The sequence below is a fragment of the Alosa pseudoharengus genome, unplaced genomic scaffold (genome assembly GCF_046254945.1).
Source record: "Alosa pseudoharengus isolate Yale_2024_CS ecotype anadromous, Long Island Sound unplaced genomic scaffold, YU_APseudo_1.1 YU_APseudo_1.1_scf_1, whole genome shotgun sequence".
NCBI lineage: Eukaryota > Metazoa > Chordata > Actinopteri > Clupeiformes > Clupeidae > Alosa > Alosa pseudoharengus.
Window position 1 is genome coordinate 7,775,071 of NW_027468564.1, and position 19,797 is coordinate 7,794,867.

General features: G+C 40.2%; 1 pseudogene; it reads left to right on the forward strand.

The window, feature by feature from the left end:
* LOC143116791 (uncharacterized) overlaps nucleotides 1-3,372 on the forward strand; it is a 65,097-nt pseudogene extending 61,725 nt beyond the window's left edge.
* The last annotated feature ends 16,425 nt before the right edge of the window (nucleotides 3,373-19,797 follow it).

The window sequence follows — 19,797 nt, forward strand, 5'->3', positions numbered from 1 at the left end:
ATTGGATGTCCCATAACTTCCTCCAGCTCAACAATAAGAACCGAGGTAATTATTTTTTAGTAAACATGAAGATAGAATAAAAATTGCCACCATTCTGGACACAAAGGCCTTAATTTATTTTGAAATGAATGTTTCTATGTAATATATTTCTTGAATTTCCCCTGGGGATCAATAAAGTATCTATCTATTTCTATGGTTTTATTATTTTTTTGTGAAGCACATTGGGTTGCCTTGCGGTATAAAATGTGTTATATGAACAAATTTGCCTGCCTTGCCTTGCATTGAGAGGCTTTCATGCAAAAGTCCATTGGTGTTTTAAAATTGAGGTTGTATTAGTGTACTGTAGTCATGTAGGTTTTACCTACCACAGCTTCTGTGGTGGAATAACATCCAAGCTATACCACAAATACAATCTTTCTTTTGTTGTGGCATGCTCAGTTTACACAATTGCAGCCCACCCCCACCTGCAGTCTCCTACCCCCATCACCAACCAGTTCACACCTCCACCCCACCTGCAGTCTCCTACCCCCATCACCAATCAGTTCACAACTCCACCCCCACCTGCAGTCTCCTACCCCCATCACCAACCAGTTCACACCTCCACCCCACCTGCAGTCTCCTACCCCCATCACTCACCAGTTCACACCTCCACCCCACCTGCAGTCTCCTACCCCCATCACCAACCAGTTCACACCTCCACCCCACCTGCAGTCTCCTACCCCCATTACCAACCAGTTCACACCTCCACCCCACTCTCACATTCCCTCCTTAGTGGACTTCACGCAGATTGACCCATGACCACGCCCACCTACCATTATACATTTACATATTGCATTCACATGATCATGTCTTACCCATAATCCTTTGTCCTTATCATTTGCATTGCAAATGCTGTATTCTTGCAGCTGATTGGGTAAAAAGGACTCCAGGATGGCAACAGGTCAGATAAAGGTCCTATAGCAGAGGGTGGATGTCACAGGGTGCTGTGGAAGTACAGTGTGTATTATCAACAGGACAACTATACTGAAGTTTGAGAGGATTTCCTTAGCACAGCAGAACTTAAGTCTGAAATGACAGAACCACTAATACCAGTGAAGGAGATCAAAGAAGAAGACTTTGATGATTTCCTCCGTGAACATATTTTGGCCAGTAAATTGGAATATACGACTGTACTGGAACATGACTTTAAGATTGAGATACAAGCATCATCAACCTGCAGAGAAGAGGAGTTCACACCAGTGGAAATTAAAGAGGAAAATGATTCTGATTCTGGAGAAAATTATGACCATGATGACTCCTCTACTACAAGTAAGATACTTAAAAGTTTGTATTAGTAAAACCTGAATGCTTGATGACTTATTCTTCATTTTTTATATTAGATTTCATGTGAATACTTAAATCATTGCACATGATTTGTTTCATCATTGCAAGACATTTGTTGTTTGTCTTCTGCCTTTGACTTCATGTATCTGTGCCTGTGTTGACACTCACAAAACATATTCTAGCTGACCATTTTACCACAAATCACAAGCTGGACAAATATAAACATCTTCATTGCTGTAGGAGAAGAAAGAGAGATTATATGTTAAACAATTTTCTTCAATTACAGGAACTGTCCAAATGATCACAGCTGGAGAGAGTACCGTTGCTGGTTCAGATATCAACACAAATAAGAGAACACATTCCAAAGGAAAGTCATATTATTGTACCGAGTGTGGAAAGACTTTCACTCAGGTGTGTCATCTCAAGAGACACCAGAGAATCCATACTGGGGAAAAGCCATATCAGTGCTTAGAGTGTGGAAAGACTTTTTCTCAGATGTGTACTCTGAAGTCACACCAGAAAATCCATACGGGAGAAAAGCCATATCAGTGTTCAGATTGTGGAAAGAGTTTCAGCACCAAAGGAGAGCTCACTGTCCATCAGAGATATCACTCTGGGGAAAGGCCATATCAGTGTTCAGAGTGTGGAAAGACTTTTGCTCAGATGTGTACTCTGAAGTCACACCAGAAAATCCACACGGGAGAAAAGCCTTATCAGTGTTCAGATTGTGGAAAGACTTTTACTCGTTTGGATATTCTCAAGGCACACCAGAAAATCCATACTGGGGAAAAACCACATCAGTGCAGTGCATGTGGGAAGAGTTTCAGAACCAGCACTGAGGTCACTATCCACATGAGAACACATACTGCAGAAAAGCCATATCAGTGTTCAGAGTGTGGAAAGACTTTCACTCAGGTGTGTAATCTCAAGATCCACCAGAGGATCCATACTGGGGAAAAGCCATATCAGTGTTCAGAGTGTGGAAAGACTTTCACTCAGGTGTGTAATCTCAAGATCCACCAGAGGATCCATACTGGGGAAAAGCCATATCAGTGTGCTTCATGTGGGAAGAGTTTCATAACCAACATGCAGCTTACTGTCCATAAGAGAACACATTCCAAAGGAAAGTCATATTATTGTACCGAGTGTGGAAAGACTTTCACTCAGGTGTGTCATCTCAAGAGACACCAGAGAATCCATACTGGGGAAAAGCCATATCAGTGCTTAGAGTGTGGAAAGACTTTTTCTCAGATGTGTACTCTGAAGTCACACCAGAAAATCCATACGGGAGAAAAGCCATATCAGTGTTCAGATTGTGGAAAGAGTTTCAGCACCAAAGGAGAGCTCACTGTCCATCAGAGATATCACTCTGGGGAAAGGCCATATCAGTGTTCAGAGTGTGGAAAGACTTTTGCTCAGATGTGTACTCTGAAGTCACACCAGAAAATCCACACGGGAGAAAAGCCTTATCAGTGTTCAGATTGTGGAAAGACTTTTACTCGTTTGGATATTCTCAAGGCACACCAGAAAATCCATACTGGGGAAAAGCCACATCAGTGCAGTGCATGTGGGAAGAGTTTCAGAACCAGCACTGAGGTCACTATCCACATGAAAACACATACTGCAGAAAAGCCATATCAGTGTTCAGAGTGTGGAAAGACTTTCACTCAGGTGTGTAATCTCAAGATCCACCAGAGGATCCATACTGGGGAAAAGCCATATCAGTGTTCAGAGTGTGGAAAGACTTTCACTCAGGTGTGTAATCTCAAGATCCACCAGAGGATCCATACTGGGGAAAAGCCATATCAGTGTGCTTCATGTGGGAAGAGTTTCATAACCAACATGCAGCTTACTGTCCATCAGAGAACACACACTGGAGAAAAACCATATCAGTGCTCAGAGTGTGGAAAGACTTTTACTGAGTTGTGTCATCTCAAGATACACCAGAGGATCCATACTGGGGAAAAGCCGTACATATGCCCCACATGTGGGAAGAGTTTCAGACACGAGTGTTCTTTCAGCCGTCATAAAATGATCCATAAGAGGTAAAAATGAACACCAGTGTTCTTAGGGCCAGACGCACTAACGCTTTTGTGCCCACTTCAGCCGAGCCGAGCTGTGTCAAATTGCGCATTTCTGTATCATACGTATGCATTCCTAGGAGGGTCAGGGGAAAGTGGGAGTTTATTACTGTGTTACCTGTGATATGATTTTCAAGATAAACTAAAACATACCGTACCATACTGTACCAGAGACAAAGACACAAGGAGCCATAGTGGGGGAAGCCCAAAGCAGTTTACTACACTTTCATGTTTCTGTTCTGTCTTGACCTGCATGCTAATAGTAAAATGTTTGATGGTGACTTCCTATTTGGTTACGAGTTTGTTGCTGTGTGTGAGATAAGTGCTAAAAATAAAAGCTGGTGTTTGGAACAAACATAAATATTTTCAAATGATGTGAGTTGTATTTTCTTCATGTGTGCTCATCATATGAGGTGGAGAGGAACATTTCCCACCATTTGATAATGTGCATAGCCCCAAATTCATTATGGTTTCATTCTCATGTAGTTCTGACTTGTAAGTTTTGCCCTGAAGGGATCAATTTCCCCTGATAGTGACCAGTGTTCTAATACATTATCCTCTTTTTACACGGCTACTTGCCAAAAAAATAAACTCCCCACGACATCACTCTTTAGCTTACATATTTTTGTCACTGTTTCATCGTGGCTTTTGCTGAGAAACAAATAGTTTGCAACACACACTGAACATTCTTTAGAACACAGCTGATCAACTGTCTGCTTTACACTTTTGAATGAAATTCCAATACTTGAGGAATTATATGAAAGACGTGAATAAGAAGCACACAATTATTTTTCCTTGATGCGTTATGTTATACTTAGCAACAGTCTGTTATCAAGAAATATCAGACCAGTGAAAATTGGGAAGGCCCACTCAAGTAAATGAGCATTCTGCAGCATTATGAAGAGCCATATATAACAATGTTTATGAGATATTTCTAAATCCTTGACAGGTGTTTTGGAACAACATGTCTTGTATAGGTAATCCTTTCTCATTGAACCTGTCCCCTTAACCCCTTTCTGTGTTCATTTCATGTTTAATAGTTTTGTAGCAAAAAAATAATCTATTATAAATCCAAAATCATATATATATATATAATATATATATATATATATATATATATATATATATATATATATATAATATATATATATATATATATATATATATATATATATATATATATATATATATATATATATATATATATATATATACTATTATCTAATGTTGTTATATACTTTTGAATCAACATAAATATTTTATATATTACAAATCTGATGTATATATATATATATACTATTATCTAATGTTGTTATATACTTTTGAATCAACATAAATATTTTATATATTACAAATCTTTATTTTAGACAAGAGCTATTTCAAGGAAAAGTCCTTGTATATGGCTCTAGAGGCATTGCATAGTAAAAGTTGGGAACAAGACATTTGATCACAATTAACATGTCCAGAACCCAACTAACCCTGATCCCAAGCAGGAATGTGAGATGTTGGCTTCTGATTAACATGGACAACATTTTTGGCCGCATTTGGCCACTTTTTTCGGGTCGGCATCATTATAGCATTATATATACATTATAGCATATAGCACTTCTTCATCCCCGTAAGAATTTAAAAGGTGCAATAACTGTGTTGTAAGGGCATCTTCTGTTATATTCTGCTCCTAACATCTTCACTCCGACACTTAATATCTTGTCTGCCCAACAATAACAATTGTAACTCGCATAAATCCTTCTTTATCGCGACGTGCTGATTCACTAGGTGCAACACCCAACTGGGTCTGTGTAGACACGAATTACATTTAACAATAGCGGCAGCTTCAAACACACCTGGGTCCACCAGAAACAAAGTGGCCCAGAACCCATTGAAGAGCAGTTTCAATAGAGAAAAAACATCGGTAACACTCCATAATAAGGTGCCATAATAAATAGCAAACTAGTAATTACCTAACCCTTTGTTAATATTTGTTAATTGTTACTAACATATCTATTTGGCACAAGTTAATAGTTTTTTCATCATCAATTAAATATTTGTTGTTTGCAAATAAAAATGTATGTTAATGTTTTAGCAAATCTATTAACTAATATTGTATTAATATGTGTTAATAGTTAACTAAATGTATTTTTGGCACTAATTAACAGTTATTTCTTACATCATTTAAATGTTAAATGTTTATTTACAAACTATATGTTAATAGAAAAGTTAATGACTTATTATTATTTAACTAATTGATATTAAACTGTGCTTCTGCCTATCCCAATATGAACCACTCCCCATAGGACCCTTACAATAGATAGACAGATAGATACTTTATTGATCCCGAAGGGGAAATTCAAGAAAAAAACACGGAGCTACCTTGACATGCCGCCACTCTTGTCAGCGCCAGAAACGCTTGCAATAAAGTTGGTTAAGCTTCATTAATATATTAGTAGTATATAGCTATAAGTGTGGGGCCCCTTATAATAAAGTTGGTTGAGCTTAATTAATATATTAGTAATATATAACTATCAGTATGGGGGACCCTTATAATAAAGTTGGTTAAGCTTAATTAATATATTAGTAATATATAACTATCAGTATGGGGGACCCTTATAATAAAGTTGGTTAAGCTTAATTAATATATTAGTAATATATAACTATCAGTATGGGGGACCCTTATAATAAAGTTGGTTAAGCTTAATTAATATATTAGTAATATATAACTATCAGTATGGGGGACCCTTATAATAAAGTTGGTTAAGCTTTATTAATATATTAGTAATATATAACTATTAGTCAGACAGTGAAGGAACTGAGACCAAAACTGGCTTATCACTTTTATTCCTTTAGGAAAAGTTCAAACAAAACATGCCTTCAGACACTGGCATACATAAAACAGCATCTGCACAAGCAAAATAAAAAGAAGTAGTTGAATGGGCTTTATTACATGCATGATTCCTATAGGCTACCATCACTGTCAGCCCTACTAGCAAGGGCGACGTGCAACATGGAATGTTCAGGTGCACAGAACGAGTTTATTAATATTCTGAGACTCACTAAACACTCAGACGTAGACCATACGGAGGTAATGCATAAACATAATGCTAAACTAAATGTACATTAATTTCCTGCTAGACTGAAATGCACTTTCCATGAGCACTAAGCTAAACTACACTGAATGCATGGAAAGTTGCTAGCGGAGTTTACAGCTAGTCACGTTAGACTCGTGTGTATGAACTCGTGGTCATAATGAAAACATTAATAAACGTTCTCTAAGTTGCTAGAATTGCTACCAAATCCTAACAATACATGTAAAGTAATATAATACAGGTGGTATATCGAAGTTTTTAACGTAAACAACATTTTACAGTTACAAAATTAAAACAAAGTGGAGAGTGCTTTATACAGTCAACCTACCCAATGCAAAGCATACCGCTTCTGATCAGCTATGGCAACAATACAAGGACAAAACGCAGCAGAGCTGCAGTATAGCGTTTCTCCAAAGGGGGCTCCAAAACACCAATCTCAAAAAAGCTGCTTAATTACGGCGAAAATCACATACAAACACTAAACTATATTTCTAACTCTGTTACACCCACACCCCTCCCCTGAATTTCACCAAATTCAAGCACTAGACAGGGTCACCAATTACAGGACAGCCAACCACAAAGGTATCCAATAAGGATGAAGTGGAAGAAGAGGTGTGCCTTATACACCCCACAAGACCATAAAGCCATAAACCATAAATTCCATAAATTCTCCACAAAGCTAATCAGAAAAGCTAGATAAATAATAATATGTCATTAACTTTTATATTAGTATATAGTTTGTAAATAAACAGTTAACATTTAAATGATGTAAGAAATAACTGTTAATTAGTGCCAAAAATACATTTAGTTAACTATTAACAAATATTAATACAATATTAGTTAATAGATTTGTTAAAATATTAACATACAGATTTTATGCAAACAACTAATATTGAATTAATGATGAAAAAACTAATAACTTGTGCCAAATAGATATTTTAGTAACAATTAACAAATATTAACAAAGGGTTTGGTAATTACTAGTTTGCTATTTATTATGGCACCTTATTATGGAGTGTTACCAAAACAACATCAAAGCCATACCACAAATACAATCTTAGAACAGAGTAGAAAAGGTTGAATTGTTTTGTTGTGATATGCTCAGTTTACACAATTGCAGCCCACCCCCATCTGCAGTCTCCTACCCCCATCACCAACCAGTTCACACCTCCACCCCCACCTGCAGTCTCCTAGCCCCATCACCAAACAGTTCACACCTCCACCCCCACATGCAGTCTCCTACCCCCATCACCAATCAGTTCACACCTCCACCCCACATACTTTCTTTTGTGAACTTTGTGAAGGTTGATCCATGGACAAGCCACCTTTTTCATGATCCTTTGCCATTATCATTTGCATAGCAAATGCTGTATTCTTGCAGGTGATTGGGTAAGATTGAGTCCAGGATGCCAACAGGTCAGATAAAGGTCTGGTTGTCAGAGATGCTGTGGAAGTAGCCTACAGTGTGTTATGTTATCAACAGGACAACTATACTATTCATTTGGTTTGATACATACATTTTGTTACTTTAAATTGAAGGAAAGTTCAAGAGGATTTCTTTGGCACAGCAGAACTTCAGCTTGAAATGACAGAACCACTAATACCAGTGAAGGAGATCAAAGAAGAAGACTTTGATGATTTCCTCCGTGAACATATTTTGGCCAGTAAATTGGAAGATAAGACTGTACTGGAACATAACTTTAAGACAGAGACAGAAACATCATCAACCTGCAGAGAAGAGGAGTTCACATCAGTGGAAATTAAAGAGGAAAACGATTCTGATTCTGGAGAAAATTATAACCATGATGACTCCTCTACTACAAGTAAGATACTTAAAAGTTTGTATTAGTAAAACCTGAATGCATGATGACTTATTCTTCATTTTTTATATTAGATTTCATGTGAATATTTACATCATTGCACATGATTTGTTTCATCATTGCAAGACATGTGTTGTTTGTCTTCTGCCTTTGACTTCATGTATCTGTGTCTGTGTTGACACTCACATATCATATTCTAGCTGATCATTTTACCACAAATCACAAGCTGGACAAATATAAACATCTTCATTGCTGTAGGAGAAGAAAGAGAGATTATATGTTAAACAATTTTCTTCAATTACAGGAACTGTCCAAATGATCACAGCTGGAGAGAGTACCGTTGCTGGTTCAGATATCAACACAAATAAGAGAACACATTCCAAAGGAAAGTCATATTATTGTACCGAGTGTGGAAAGACTTTCACTCAGGTGTGTCATCTCAAGAGACACCAGAAAATCCATACTGGGGAAAAGCCATATCAGTGCTCAGAGTGTGGAAAGACTTTTTCTCAGATGTGTACTCTGAAGTCACACCAGAAAATCCATACGGGAGAAAAGCCATATCAGTGTTCAGATTGTGGAAAGAGTTTCAGCACCAAAGGAGAGCTCACTGTCCATCAGAGATATCACTCTGGGGAAAGGCCATATCAGTGTTCAGAGTGTGGAAAGACTTTTGCTCAGATGTGTACTCTGAAGTCACACCAGAAAATCCATACGGGAGAAAAACCTTATCAGTGTTCAGATTGTGGAAAGACTTTTACTCGTTTGGATATTCTCAAGGCACACCAGAAAATCCATACTGGGGGAAAGCCACATCAGTGCAGTGCATGTGGGAAGAGTTTCAGAACCAGCACTGAGGTCACTATCCACATGAGAACACATACTGCAGAAAAGCCATATCAGTGTTCAGAGTGTGGAAAGACTTTCACTCAGGTGTGTAATCTCAAGATCCACCAGAGGATCCATACTGGGGAAAAGCCATATCAGTGTGCTTCATGTGGGAAGAGTTTCATAACCAACATGCAGCTTACTGTCCATCAGAGAACACACACTGGAGAAAAAACATATCAGTGCTCAGAGTGTGGAAAGACTTTTACTCAGTTGGCTCATCTCAAGATACACCAGAAAATCCATACGGGAGAAAAGCCATATCACTGTTCAGTGTGTGGAAAGACTTTCACTCAGGTGTCTAATCTCAAGAGACACCAGAGAATCCATACTGGGGAAAAGCCATACGCGTGTTCTACGTGTGGGAAGAGTTTCAGAAGCAGCATTGAGGTCACTATCCATCAGAGAACACATACTGCAGAAAAGCCATATCACTGTTCAGAGTGTGGAAAGACGTTTACTCAGTTGGGTCATCTCAAGAAACACCAGAGGATCCATACTGGGGAAAAGCCATACATATACACGAGTGTTCTTTCAGCCGTCATAAAATGATCCATAAGAGGTAAAAATGAACAACAGTGTTCTCAGGGCCAGATGCACTGACGCTTTTGTGCCCACTTCAGCCGAGCCGAGCTGTGTCAAATTGCGCATTTCTGTATCATACGTATGCATTCCTAGGAGGGTCAGGGGAAAGTGGGAGTTCTGTGATAAGATTTTGAAGATAAACTAAAACATACCGTACCATACTGTACATACCAGAGACAAAGACACAAGGAGCCATAGTGGGGGAAGCCCAAAGCAGTTTACTACACGTTCATGTTTCTGTTCTGTCTTGACCTGCATGCTGACGTGTTGCCAGGACACCGACCGTATGGACCACAGAGCGGTAGCACAAAACCAATACGTCTTACAAGGCGAAAACGCAGAAAGGCTAGATTCAGCGCTAGCTATCAAGGTAACCTCTATGATCTAGAAAATATGATTAGACAAATCAGGAAAGAAACTGACCAGGAATTGAATCGTAATGTTAAACCAATTACTTTGCAACCTACTCTTGAATTAAGATCACCTGAAAGCGTGGAAGTGAATGAATGTGATGAAGCAGATGTTGAACAATGTGCAGGATTACTAAACCAGATCACCCTGACCTCAGAAATACTTGATGATTATTGAATGTGAATAAAAGAATGGATGATGAACCATAACTGCAAACAATGACCTCATAATAAATAATAACATGCGATGAATGAAATGTATTATTACAAGTATTTTAGTAGCATGACCTTATAAAGTCTAGGAAATTATGCATGAAAAGAATTGTATGTCTCAAAACTGTGAAATGAGTAAAGTGCCTTAAACTGTTCAAATGAATGTATTCAGATTGCATTGTGTGAAGGGTTAATGCCATAAATGTATGTAACCTGTGAGAATGTAATCGATCTCTTTTGATGACTAAAAGTGTATGTTGCTAAATGTAATGTGTCACATGATTATAATTGCCATTGAATGTAAACAGTTTGTGTAACCTCTGAAAACTATCTGTAAACTTGAATGTGATGTATCATCTCCGAAATGTAACCCGGAGAAGGATGTGAATGCGTGTCATTTTAAATTGTTGGTTAAGATCAGTGACTTCTAGAATGTATTAGCTATTGTGAGAATATTCCCAGCCATATTCCCAGCTAATGTGAGAATATTCCCAGCCCTCGTGGGAACTTCTAGAAGTTTCTAAACTGTCGTGGGAAAATAGGATTGATTTGTCTCAGGAATGTGTGGGGGAGGTCAAGTCTACCTAGTATAAATAAGGGCTGAACTAGACAATCGGGGCTGCTTCTTCTTTTTTCTCCTACTGCTACGTGCTGTTTGCTGTTACGCTTGATTGTCAGGATTCGTTGTCCGTACTTCGTTGAGAAACCGAGTGTTGGAACTTTGTGCCAGGCTGAAGCCGCGGATCGTAACTCCGCACCACCTGTTGCCGGGATCGCACTGGTGCTCCGACTGTAAAGAGACTGCCGAACGACTATCAGCGTATTTTTCCCTTTTTTGAGGACTTACTCTTTTTTCATATATACCTTTTTCTCCATTTGTGGATTTACTATTGTATTCTCTTCATCATCTGTGGATTACTATTTTTATTGTACTCTCTTTTGTGGATTTACTCTTTTACATTTTCTACAACTTTGTAACCTGTAAGTGGATATTACGCCGCATTTTGTTAACATCACCAAAGTGCTGAAAAGTAAAGAACTCATTTAACCTTGGCATCTCATTCTTCAAGCAGTATTTTTTGTCTTTTCTTGTTTTTTTCTACGAATTCCAGCAGGAGGGTAAGATAACTGGTTTCTTCTGTGGTTATTCATCTGCTCTGTCTAAGACTTGGGTTAGTTGGACTTAGGTGCTGCTGGACGGTAACTAAATCTCCATCCTTATAAAACCTGAGCAAGAAGTAGCCTATAACCTGTGTCTCTAGATAAACTCTAGGGTCAAACATCTTCGCACGTTAGCCAACTGTTCGAGACCTAGGCGTAGTTGCTCCTTATTTCATAAACATCTTAATAAATCCACCACGGAAGGCTGATCAACTTCCAAGGGGGATATTTAAAAATAGGAGCTTTAGGTTATATGCGCCATAGAGGGAAGTCGTGCGACTGCACTCGACAGTAGGTCCCTGCCATCTGCCATAACCTCTAGGGAGGTATAGTAGGTTTTAACCGCTTAGGCCTGGGGTTACGTCTGAGAAACGGCTGACATTGACTAGGTTCTGGGGGTTACCTGCAGGGGGCAACACATGGTGCCGAACCAACCCGGGAGGACCTTTAGATAATAATATTAGATGTTGAGAACGCAACTCTAATTATCAGTCTAATTTTAGCGTCGGAGAAGTGTTAACCGTCGCATTTGGTGTGTTCTGATAGACACATAACGGTCCTGGTGGTTATCTCTGGAACTTATATTAGATAAAATAATATACGAACAGCGCGTAAGACAAAACACTGTTGTGGCTGTTGTTTTAAGTTCCGAGGGGAAGTGGTTATTCCTCGACAAAAACACCTACAGAAAGTTCGTGGGTCGAGACCGTAAAAGTAAGACGGTTCCTAATATTCCGGACTATTAGGAGGGTAACGGGTGTAAACCTCAGAAAGAAGTTGCACTAATATCGCAGAAACAGTTACGGAAAGTAACACATAGTCGAGATACGCGCTTGCCTGGAAAAGGAAGATACGGAGTCTAAGTTAGATATATTGGATAAATATCTTACTTTTGGGAATAGATTCTAAACGCATTTTTTCTGCTACGGGTTGTTCAGTAGATTACAGGCGGATACATTTTGTGTACAGAAACAAAGACATTTGAGTTTAAAGCTAAAAATCTCAAATCGTTAATTATGGATGAATACGTGGTATTGTTTGTTCCTACTGCTTATGAAGTTCTTGGGGAAGTAACAAGACGGTATTTGGAGCAGGAACGGTTAGACACGTTTTATCAAACCGCGTATGGGCTTATGCAGCAAGACCCGTTGGTGTCATCAGATATCCGGCGAATAGTCGACACCGCACAGCCACAGCGTACTGTGTTGGGGGTCCGCGTGCCCATGGTTGCATCAGAGGATGCCAGTAAAATTTACACGGCGTATGTTAAATGGATACAACTGCAGACGGCCGTGGCAGAAGCGGAAAGAATAACTATTATAGCCACAGATCACTATGTTACGGAGAAATTGCGACAAACGAATCCGGCATGTTATAGGAAAAAACCTTCAGTTTTTCTTAAAACTCTGGAAGGTAATGAGATACTACCTGAAGGTAGGAATTAGTGTAAAGCAGATGAAGTAGGGGAAATATTAGGTTTATTGTTACAGCTGGATGAGCCGTTTAGGAGGGAGGTTTATGGAGGAAGAGGGCGAACGTCATCAGTGAGTACTGAAATTGAAGGTACTGGGTTGCGACAGACATTAGAACAAGCCCAGGCCCAGGAGCAGACTCTAATTCAAACCGTTGATATGTCCTTAACCCCCTCTCAGCCAGTTCTAGTTGAACCTATCCCCCCTAGTCCGTTTGAGTCGGCCCGGCCGCCAACGCAACAATTGGCCGCAATGAAAATAGTCCCAGCCGAAGCTGAAACTTCGGATCCCTACGCACCAGCCGTGGCAGCCCTGAAGGAGATGGTATGCTGGTATGCTACTGACCGGTACTCGTCCTAAGTATAGTAAGTGCACCTGTTTAAAATTAGATTGTCCCTTGTGTACTCCGCGGGGACCTATGGCGATACAGCCGCCTCCTCCCGCAGTACCTTGGTGGAGTAATCAGAGAAACCCAAATTCAGATCGGTTATCAGAATCAGCTTTTATCCCTATTTCAGGGGATTCTGTTAGACCATTAAGCAGCACTCCCCTACCTATGACTCCCGACCGAACTAGCTACATTAGGTCCCCGATGTCTACGGCTTATCACCCATTGCCCTCCAGGCAGCCTCCTAATAAGATAGGCGTATCGGGGCGGGGAAGTCCCGCGTTGCGTAGTCGCTCTAGACCCAGGGTGAGCTGGGGTGATGAACAGGATGGACGGGGTTCGGGTTTGGCTTATAGTGCAGATTCAGGTTCATATGGTGTGCCTAGGGCTGTTAATTTTGATGAAGATGCGGAGGAAGCCGTTATTAGTGAAGTTGATAGATATCAAAGGGAATATCCCCCGTTAAAAGTACTTGATACTATACGTAATATGCGAAGTAAATCAGCGCAAATGTTTGATCCTACTAAAGCATGGGAGCAATTTAGAGATCCAAGATACCCAGTAACATTAGAAGCATATGGCAATAGGAAGATTTCTGTACCAAAATTAAACACGTGGACTGCGCCAGATCCTACTCCGTATTTGCAGCAGGGCGTGGACGAAATGGTGCCTCGGTTAAATTACACATGGGGACACGCTGCGAGTCATGTAGGACTCCCGGAGGTTAATGTGCTATCACAAGCTCAGGGGATTACACCAAATGCAAAGCAAGCCTTTATCCAGACCGGATATGATTATATGAAAAATGTGCTTGCGATACAGGCTAATGATGTACTGGATCAGAGACAAATTATAGCTCCTCCGGCTACAGGAATGTTGTATCCAACATATTCCCCAAGTCGCGCATCATCTTGTCAAATTCCACCCTGGACACCACCGCCTCCACACATAGATCAGGAGACGAGACCTGCGCCTTATAGTCTGTTTCCCACGTCGCCAATACAGTCAGCTGCTAAATCTTTTCCTTCAAACAATCCCATTAAAGAAGCGCAGCAACTATTAAAATGTTTACCCACAAGAGAAGTGAGGGAGGATAATAGGCAATATATGAAACGAATTGTGCCATTGTTAGCTCACTATTCTAGTTCGCCCACTGCAAAGGATTTGTTGATTTCAATGATAACGGGACTCCCGCCCGCAGCAGGGTTGGGGAGTGACGAGAATTTATCCAGTTTAGCTGGCTTTAATGGTAAAGATTACGAAGAGGAGCTATTGAGTCGTGTGTATAAGCAGGTTACTTCAGGGAAAATTAGTCTGGTTGTTGCATTACGTGAAATACAAACTCAGTTGCCAACTGAAAGGCATGTTGTATTTCTTAAAAAATTGGGGAAAATGTTACCGGGGGGTATGGAATTGGCCGCTTTATATCCAGGTATCAGCCCTGATTTATTAGCTATGAAGCTTCATGAATATGATGAGAAAACCCTGTTCTTACAGGAGAAAATAGATAAAGGAAGAGTTAATGTGCGCGGGGATGGAGAACCTGCCCGTAGCATACAGGTTTCTGTAACACGTGATTCTAATTCTGCGATGCAGCGAGGATCAGATATGCGACCGCCACTTAGGCCACCTTTTAGACCTAATAATAATACGTACAATTTAAGATCGATGAACCGTAGACCTAATCCCCCAGCAGGAGGGAATGGACGGTCAAACCCAGCATGGGTGACTGCTGAGGAATGGTCTAAAATGCCGCCGGAGCGAAAACAGCGTGTTCTAGAGGCGAGGAGACAAGCAGTTGCGCCTAGACCAAGACCATAGGAAATCGGCCGGGGATTGATGGACTGCATGGAATACATGTTATATGAAAAAAATGGACAGATGTATTATGATATAGATGGCGACCCATATTTATTTGATAGTGCGGCCGATATGTCGGTAACTACAGATAAAGCAGCATTGCCCCTTGGCCAGACAGTTAATATACAAGGTATAACAGGACGGATCCAGAGTTTGCCATTAGTTAAAATAGCAGGAATTCCCATGGCTCAGGGTCCTGAGAATTTGATTTGCGTAAACGATTTGCAGAAGCTTTATCAGGAGCGGAAGAAAGTTAGGTGGCTCAAGGAGATAGATGTGCCACAATTGATAGAGGAAAAAGTTCAAGATAGCGAGTTAACTGCTGAAAATAAGGATAAGCTGAGGGCTTGTTTATTAGCAGCAAATATAGCATCCCATAAGAATGATGTGGGGAATTTAGGAGAGAAGTATACATGTGAAATTGTTGGGGGTATACATGCACCAATTCGGCAGTATAAATTACCAAAAGAGGCAGAGGATGAATTTGATATAACAGTACAAGAGTTAGTACAAAAAGGAGTGCTTAGGAAAATAGATAATCCCCCTACAAATTCTCCAATTCTGGCGGTTAGGAAGAAAGATAATACGTATCGCCTAGTAGTGAACTATAAAGCCTTAAATCGCAGAACAGTGGCTGATAGGCGCTCTATGCTGAATCCGACGGCAACTTTAACCCACATACGCCCGAAGAAATGGAAAACATGTCTAGATATGGCCAATGGATTTTATAGTATGCCTTTAGGTGAACGGAGTCAGCCTAAAACTGCTTTTACTTGGAAAGGTGAAAGTTTGTGTTTTAAAAAGCTCCCAATGGGGTTCATAAATAGTCCAAATTTATTCCAGCATGCGATGAAAACAATATTACAAGATGAAGATGTTGAAATTTATATTGATGATATTTTTCTATCCCATGATATGGAAGATGAGCATTTGGCTGCTGTTTGTCGTGTGATAGAAAAATTAACCGCCGCTGGGATGAAGATAGGTCTTAATAAATCAACTCTGTGCAAAGCTAAAGTAGTATATTTGGGATTTCTTATTGATGATACAGTTCGGAAACTTTCTCATACACTAACAGAGAAAATAGAAGCCTTGAAAGCCCCTACTAATATGAGTGAGCTACAAAGCAGTTTAGGGCTTATGGGTTACTTACGCCATCATGTCCCAGCATATGCTGGTTTAGCGCGACCACTGTATGCGCGTATGCGTGCTTTGAATAAAGCATGGAACTGGACAGATAGTGACCAAGCACATTTGATGAAGCTGCGTCAAGCATGTTTAGCTTGTGAAAACCTAATGACACGTAAGGAAACAACACGGTTATTGGTGGAATTAGCGATAACTGAACATGGGGTGCAGATGACTCTGAGAAATGAAGGAGATAAAGCACCATTTCATTTCTTGTCCCGTAGTATTGATCGCATAGAGGTAAAATTTTGCCCTGAAGAACAGCTGTTGGCAGCTGTATGGCACTTTTATCCTAGATTAAAAGATATAGCCATGGGGCAGGATATAGTGATTAAGACGGATAGTTTAGTGCTAAAAGAACTCACTAAAAATCAGCTAGTTGGAGCAAAAGCCACGTCATCTAGGTGGGAGCATTTTGAAAGTTTGTTGTTAGATCCACAGCTTCAGTTCCTCACTAAGTTTCCCGCTGTAACTAAAACTGAACTAGAGCCAATTGTAATTAAAAATCAGGATTTTGATATAACAATATACACAGATGGGTCGAAAACTAAGCAAGACTTGAAAGCGAAATGGGCATTTGTGGTTAAATTTGGAGATAAAATTATACATGAGCGTACGGGATACGTTGAAGGTTCAGCGCAGATGGGAGAGCTCCAGGCTCTCTTAGAAGCGATGGATTTTGCTATACGGAAAAAAAAATTAAACGCATACGTGTGGTAACTGATAGCTGGTATGTGTATAGTGGGGTAAAGGATGAATTGTCTGTATGGCAGGATAATGAATATCAGACTGCGCGACGACAGCCTGTGAAACACGAAGACGTATGGAGAGTTATAGCACAATATTTGACAAAACTAACGGTTAAAATAGAACATATTCCTTCCCATAAGACGGGAGATTCCTCTGACATAGTGGGGAACACTCGTGCCGATTGCCTTGCTCGGGCGCGTAGATTAATGGTGTTTGGAGATCACAATTGGCCTTTATTGGATGGAGAAAGAGTGGTGCCGGATAAAGAGAAAAAACTATTTTTATTAAAGTTACATGTTGCATTAGGCCATCCGGGTTTTCAAGCCACAAAACGTTGGTTACAGTCTTATAAATATCGTGTTAATCAGGCAGAAGAAGTTATCAGAAACATCCGACTCGCATGTAAAGACTGCGCGGAAGCAGGCGGATCGCGGGCAGTTTCACATACTGGGGAAGGCAGTATTAAGAGTTCTATCCCGTGGGATGTGTGTTCCATGGATATTGCGGGACCGTTGCGCCCTAAGACCAAGAAAGGTAATTCATATTTCTTGGTTATAGTGTGTAATGCTACTAGTTATATTGTTTGTGTGCCACTTCGAGCTGCAAATGGCACCCAGATTCGTAAAGCCATGGATGACACATTCTCAAAACTAGGAATACCGCGGGTATTAAGGTCTGATAATGCTACACATTTTAAAAATAAAATAGTGGAAGAATTGTGTCAACAGCACGGCATAAGGAATATATATAGTGTTCCTTATAGACCTCAATCCAATGGAATAGCTGAGAGAGCTGTGGGTTTATGTAAAAGATTCATAGTGTCAAATACAAATAATCGTGTATGGGATGAGAACATGATAGATATGCATGTTTTTCTAAATGATACTATAGGTAAAATTCCTCACGCCCAACAGTTGTTAGGAAGGAGTTTACGACCTGCATTAGATACTTCATTATTGGATGAGCAACCCGATAATTTCGGTCTTAACTCGTTGCAGGTTGGTGACACTGTTTGGGTCCATAATCGTGAAAACCGACCCGTCAAAGGAAAGCCTGTTGTCCCTAAGACCTTGACGAAGGATACCGTGGTCGAGATATTGGGTAATAATACGGCGAGACTACAGCGAAAGGGAGTAGTACACACAACTCAAATAACCCCAGCAAAATGAGTGATAAGTGGTGGAGTGTTGTTGCTGTTAAAGGCTATTGTCGCATTCGTAGAGGGACACAAGATTGTATCTTGTCTACCTCATATGAAGCCCTGGATCGGGCTAAAATGCATTGCCTGCAGACTTATGGTAGTCTCCTTAGGCATCAAAAATGGCAAGCAGGGAACTGCGTAAGTTGTCATAGTTTCGTATGTAATGTAACCTGGTCCGGGATTGGGGCTGATAAACCGAGGAGTGTGCCAGGAAATGTTACATATTTTGGGGATATACGTGAAGCAGGGCCTTGTCAAGCTTTAGATGCAATATTTTGTAAACTTTGTAGGAAAACACGGGCATCTCGTACCTTGATAATCATAGAGAAGAGTACGCAAACCGAGAGTGGAGATTTAATCTGTGAGTGTCAATGGGATGGTGTGAGTCTTATTACGTGTGTTAATTGCGCTGATAAGAATAGCCAGGGCCTTGTAACTCATGTCACCAGTTGTGATGGATATCTAATCCGAAAGGCGTATGGGCTTGTTAAACCTTCTGTGCAGTATCCAGCGCATACGGGGGATCTAAGACCCGATTTATCAATGTGTAGTCAATATATAGAACAAATTCAGGGGCATTTTCCAGGAATACGTGTGAGCCAGGAGGCACAGTTACCATGGCCTGGTGAGCAGCAGCAACCGGCATTATTGCGAGTAAAAGTTAAAGATGAAATCGTAGCCCAAGCTATATTTGGGACAAAACAAATTATGGAGGGAAATCTAATAGGAAGAGATGTTGTAGAAAGAGAACTGGACTGGTTGCCTACGAATTGGCAGGGAATTGCCGTATGAATGTTAAACGCAAAACAGATACCATGGCATTTAATTGGAGATGTACCGAAGGAGGCTGGAGATAGAGATAACAATAACCGACATAGATATTACCTAACAGAATTATCCATGTGGGGTGATGACCGCTTGCGACAATATCAGAAGACCGCTATATTAATTTGTGCACCCGAAACCATAAGACGCAATGTTGCTGGTGTAACAAGAGTTGTGACCCCGAATCTCTGGGATGGATTGCTGCCAGCCCATCTCCCAAATGTCAGTAAACATGAAGGTCCGACTGGTGGAAATGGACAACCATTATTGTGTACATTGCATGCAGTATACATGGAAGATCAGGGCTTAGCATCAGTATACTTTACTGTAAGTGAAGGTCTTAAACAAGCAGAGACGCAAGAGGTGACAAGTACTGAGCGAGCAGCCGTCCGAAGGAAGCGTTGGACACCGCTGAGTAGATTACGCCAGATCATTAGAAAAACATCCACCCAATAAAGATATCAGGATAATTAAAGGAAATCATCGCAAATTACCATACAAATAGAATAAATACAATGTATACGCGTTAGTTTAAATTACACAGTTCAA